The sequence below is a fragment of the Balaenoptera musculus genome, chromosome 5 (assembly GCF_009873245.2).
Source record: "Balaenoptera musculus isolate JJ_BM4_2016_0621 chromosome 5, mBalMus1.pri.v3, whole genome shotgun sequence".
Taxonomy (NCBI): domain Eukaryota; kingdom Metazoa; phylum Chordata; class Mammalia; order Artiodactyla; family Balaenopteridae; genus Balaenoptera; species Balaenoptera musculus.
The window spans coordinates 102,755,128-102,761,382 of NC_045789.1; positions in this window are offsets into that span (position 1 = coordinate 102,755,128).

Genomic DNA, 6,255 nt, shown 5'->3' on the forward strand with positions numbered 1-6,255 from the left:
AGCGCACAGGCTTTGTTGCTCCACGGCATGTGGAATCTTCCCGGACCAGGGCTTGAACCCGTGTCCCCTGCATTGGCAGACGGATTCTTAACCACTGTGCCACCAGGGAAACCCTGTACATCTGCTTTAATTATTAAAGAAAAGGGCACATTGACCAGATGTAAAGAATGTCCATTTTAAAAATAAAGATTAAATGCCCCTCTTCCTGGAACGCCAATGCTGGTCCTCCTTTGATGATAAGACTCCCTTCCCAGGTGCCAAGGCCATTACTGTATGTGCTGTATGTGTATGCATTGGTGTTTTTTTGAAACCTTGAAGAAATGTATCCCTGACTTGTTTAATGTTCTTTGTTCTGACAAGATATAAAACTGTGCTGAAAACCTGCTTCTCCAGAGCAGTTTCTTAGAGTAATCTGGGAACCAGGCTTCCGGGCTAGTCCTCAGTTTGACGCAATTAAAACTCTTTTCTAATTATTGATTGTTTGTTGATTATTTTCGTCGACATAGGAATTCCATTACCCGGTTTTCACTTTGACCCTTGGTCACAATTAACTCTGGTCTTTGGTGTAGACATCCCTTCCTCTGAGAAAACACTTTTCTCCCTTCTGTAGTACTCCTGCAGTGTTCTCAAGAGGCTGACCCTGCCCTAGGAGAGGGCACATGACCCAGACCAGACCTGTCAGTCCCCAGGACTTAGGCTAGAGCTGTTGGGAAGACCTCTCTGAGGTCAGTGTGGGCTTGTCACCATGGAGACACACAGAGGAGCCCACCTTAGGAAGGAAGCTCTGAGATGCAGGCCAAGCCAAGCAGTCTCATAGCACTGTTTCAACCCCTGAATCCAGCCAAACCCTACTTAAGCTAGTTAAGAACATGAACTCTGGAGCCAGCTGCCTGGCCAGCTGTCATTACTGGTTCTGTCATTACTGGTTGTTTCAACCTTGGGCAAGCCACAGATCCTCTCTTTTGTCTACAAGATTGGGTAAAGATTAAAACTACTAATACATGCAGGGGTTGGTTCAAGATGGCAGAATAGAAGGACGTGCACTCACTCCTTCTTGCGAGAGCACCAGAATGACAACTAACTGCTGAATAATCATCGACAGGAAGACACTGGAACTCACCAAAAAAGATACCCCACATCCAAGGACAAAGGAGAAGCTGCAGTGAGACAGTAGGAGGGGCGCCATCACAATAAAATCAAATCCCATAACCACTGGGTGGGTGACTCACAAACTGGAGAACAGTTATACCACTGAAGTCCACCCACTGGAGTAAAGGTTCTGAGCCCCATGTCAGGCTTCCCAACCTGGCGGTCCAGCGATGGGAGGAGGAATTCCCAGAGAATCAGACTTTGAAGGCTAACAGGATTTGATTGCAGGACTTCGACAGGACTAGGGGAAACGGAGACTCCACTCATGGAGGGCACACACAAAGTAGTGTGTGCATTAGGACCCGGGGAAAGGAGTAGTGACCCCATAGGAGACTGAACTAGGCCTACCTGCTAGTGTTGGAGGGTCTCCTACAGAGGCAGGGGGCGGCTGTGACTCACTGCAGGAACAAGGACACTGGCAGCAGAAGTTCTGGGAAGTACTCCTTGGCATGAGCCCTCCTGGAGTCCGCCGTTAGTGCAACCAAAAAGCCTGTAGCCTCCAGTGCTGGGTCCCCTCAGGCCAACCAACCAACAGGGAGGGAACTCAACCCCACCCATCAGCAGACAAGCAGATTAAAGTTTTACTGAGCTCTACCCACCAGAGCAACACCCAGCTTACCCACGACCAGTCCCTCCCATCAGGAAGCTTGCACAAGGCTCTTAGATAACCTCATCCACCAGAGGGCAGACAGCAGAAGCAAGAAGAACTACAATCCTGCAGCCTGTGGAACAAAAACCACATTCACAGAAAGGTAGACAAGATGAAAAGGCAGAGGAATATGTACCAGATGAATGAATAAGATAAAACCTCAGAAAAACAATTAAATGAAGTGGAGGTAGGCAACCTTCCAGAAAAAGAATTGAGAATAATGTTAGTGAAGATGGTCCAGGACTTGGGAAAAAAAATGGAGACAAAGATCGAGAAGAGGCAAGAAATGTTTAAAAAAGACCTAGAAGAATTAAAGAACAAACACCTAGAAGAATTAAAGAACAAACAAACAGATGAACAATACAATAAATGAAATGAAAAATACACTAGAAGGAATCAATAGCAGAATAACTGAGGCAGAAGAATGGATAAGTGACCTGGAAGACAGAATGGTGGAATTCACTGCCACAGAACAGAATAAAGAAGAAAGAATGAAAAGAAATGAAGACAGCATAAGAGACCTCTGGGACAACATTAACACACCAACATTCACATTATAGGGGTCCCAGAAGGAGAAGAGAGAGAGAAAGGACCTGAGAAGATATTTGAAGAGATTATATTCAAAAACTTCCCTAAAACGGAAAAGGAAATAGCCACCCAAGTCCAGGAAGCACAGAGAGTCCCACGCAGGATAAACCCAAGGAGAGACACGCTGAGACATATAGTTATCAAACTCACAAGAATTAAAGACAAAGAAAAATTATTAAAAGCAACAGGGGAGGGCTTCCCTGGTGGCGCAGTGGTTGAGAATCTGCCTGCCAATGTAGGGGACACGGGTTCGAGCCCTGGTCTGGGAGGATCCCACATGCCACGGAGCAACTGGGCCCGTGAGCCACAACTACTGAGCCTGCGCGTCTGGGGCTTGTGCTCCGCAACAAGAGAGGCCGCGATAGTGAGAGGCCCGCGCACCGCGATGAAGAGTGGCCCCCACTTGCCGCAACTAGAGAAAGCCCTCGCACAGAAACGAAGACCCAACACAGCCATAAATAAATTAATTAATTAAAAAAAACATATACGTCACATTTTCTTTACCCATTCATCTGTTGATAGACACGTAGGTTGTTTCCATGTTACTGAACACAAGTCCGCATGCCCGATGTACAGTGAGGCCAAAAAAAAAAAAAGCAACAGGGGAAAAACAACAAATAAAATATAAGGGAACTCCCATGAGGTAGGCAGCTGATTTCTCAGCAGAAACTCTACAAGCCAGAAGGGAGTGGCACAATATATTTAAAGTGATGAAAGGGAAGAACCAAGATTACTCTACCTGGCAAGGATCTCATTCAGATTCAACGGAGAAATCAAAAGCTTTAGAGACAAGCAAAAGCTAAGAGAATTCAGCACCACCAAACCAGCTCTACAACAATGCTAAAAGAACTCCTCTAGGCGGGAAACACAATAGAAAAAACGACCTACAAAAACAAACCCAAAGCAATTAAGAAAATGGTAATAGGAACATACATATCGATAATTACCTTAAATGTGAATGGATTAAATGCTCCAACCAAAAGACACAGGCTTGCTGAGTGGATACAGAAACAAGACCCATATATATGCTGTCTACAAGAGACCCACTTCAGACCTAGGGACACATACAGACTGAAAGTGAGGGAATGGAAAAAGATATTCCATGCAAATGGAAATCTAAAGAAAGCTGGAGTATCAATACTCATATCAGACAAAATAAACTTTAAAATAAAGGATGTTACAAGAGACAAGCAAGGACACTACATAATGATCAAGGGATCAATCCAAGAGGAAGATATAACAATTCTAAATAAATATGCACCCAACATAGGAGCACCTCAATACACAAGGCAAATGCCAACAGCTATAAAAGAGGAAATTGACAATAACACAATAATAGTGGGGGACTTTAACAATTCATTTACACCAATGGACAGATCATCCAAACAGAAAATTAATAACGAAACACAAGCTTTAAATGACACAATAGACCAGACAGACTTAATTGATATTTATAGGACACTCCATCCAAAAACAACAGATTACACTTTCTTCTCAAGTGCACATGGAACATTCTCCACGATAGATAACATCTTGGGTCAACAAATCAAGCCTCAGTAAATTTAAGAAAATTGAAATCACATCAAGCATCTTTTCCGACCACAATGCTATGAGATTAGAAATCAATTACAGGGAAAAAAAACATAAAAAACACAAACACATGGAGGCTAAACAAAACGTTACTAAATAACCAAGAGATCACTGAAGAAATCAAAGAGGAAATCAAAAAATACCTAGAGACAAATGACAATGAAAACACGATGATCCAAAACCTATGGGATGCAGCAAAAGCAGTTCTAAGAGGGCAGTTTATAGCAATACAAGCCTACCTCAAGAAACAAGAAAAATCTCAAATAGACAATCTAACCTTACAGCTAAAAGAACTAGAGAAAGAAGAACAAACAAAACCCAAAGTTAATATAAGGAAAGAAATCATAAAGATCCGAGTAGAAATAAATGAAATAGAAACAAAGAAAACAATAGCAAAGATCAATAAAACTAAAAGCTGGTTCTTTGAGGAAAACAATAGCAAAGATAAATAAAACGAAAAGCTAGTTCTTTGAGAAGATAAACAAAATTTATAAACTTTTAGCCAGACTCATCAAGAAAAAGAGGAAGAGGACTCAAATCAATAAAATTAGAAATGAAAAAGGAGAAGTTACAATGGACACCGCAGAAATACAAAGCATCATAAGAGACTACTACAAGCAACTCTATGCCAACAAAATGGACAACCTGGAAGAAATGGAGAAATTCTTAGAAAGGTATAACCTTCCAAGACTGAACCAGGAAGAAATAGAAAATATGAACAGACCAATCACAAGTAATGAAATTGAAACTGTGATTAAAAATCTTCCAACAAACAAAGTCAAGGACCAGATGGCTTCACAGGTGATTTCTATCAAACATTTAGAGAAGAGCTAACATCCATCCTTCTCAAACTCTTCCAAAAATTGCAGAGGAAGGATCACTCCCAAACTCATTCTATGAGGCCACCATCACCCTGATACCAAAACCAGACAAAGATACTACAAAAAAAGAAAATTACAGACCAATATCACTGATGAATATAGATGCAAAAATCCTCAACAAAATACTAGCAAACAGAATCCAACAACACATTAAAAGGATCATACACCATGATCAAGTGGGATTTATCCCAGGGATGCAAGTATTCTTCAATATACGCAAATCAATCAATGTGATACACCATATTAACAAATTGAAGAATGAAAACCATACGATCAACTCAATAGATGCAGAAAAAGCTTTTGACAAAATTCAACATGCATATGATAAAAACTCTCCAGAAAGTGGGCATAGAGGGAACCTACCTCAACATAATAAAGGCCATATATGGCAACCCCACAGCAAACATCATTCTCAATGGTGAAAAACTGAAAGCATTTCCTCTAAGATCAGGAACAAGACAAGGATGTCCACTCTCTCCACTGTTATTCAATATAGTTTTGGAAGTCCTAGCAATGGCAACCAGAGAAGAAAAAGAAATAAAAGGAATCCAAATGGAAAAGACGAAGTAAAACTGGCACCGTTTGCAGATGACATGATACGATACAAAGATAATCCTAAAGATGCCACCAGAAAACTACTAGAGCTCATCAATGAATTTGGTAAAGTTGCAGGATACAAAATTAATGCACAGAAATCTCTTGCATTCCTATACACTAACAATGAAAGATCAGAAAGAGAAATTAAGGAAACAATTCCATTCACCATTACAACAAAAAGAATAAAATACCTAGGAATAAACCTACCTAAGGAGACAAAAGACCTGTATGCAGAAAACTATAAGACACTGATGAAAGAAATCAAAGATGACACAAACAGATGGAGAGATATACCATGTTCTTGGATTGGAAGAATCAATATTGTGAAAATGACTATACTACCCAAAGCAATCTACAGAGTCAATGCAATCACTATATAATTACCAATGGCATTTTTACAGAACTGGAGCAAAAAATCTTAAAATTTGTATGGAGACACAAAAGCCCCTGAATAGCCAAAGCAATCTTGAGGGAAAAGAAAAAACCAGAGGAATCAGACTCCCTGACTTCAGAGTATACTAAAAAGCTACAGTAATCAAGACAATATGGTACTGGCACAGAAACAGAAATATAGATCAATGGAACAGGATAGAAAGCCCAGAGATAAACCCATGCACCTGTGGTCAACTAATCTATGACAAAGGAGTCAAGTATATAAAATGGAGAAAAGACAGTCTCTTCCATAAGTGGTGCTGGGAAAACTGGACAGCTACATGTAAAAGAATGAAATTAGAACACTCCCTAACACCATACACAAAAATAAACTCAAAATCGATCAAAAAGACCTAAATGTAAGACCAG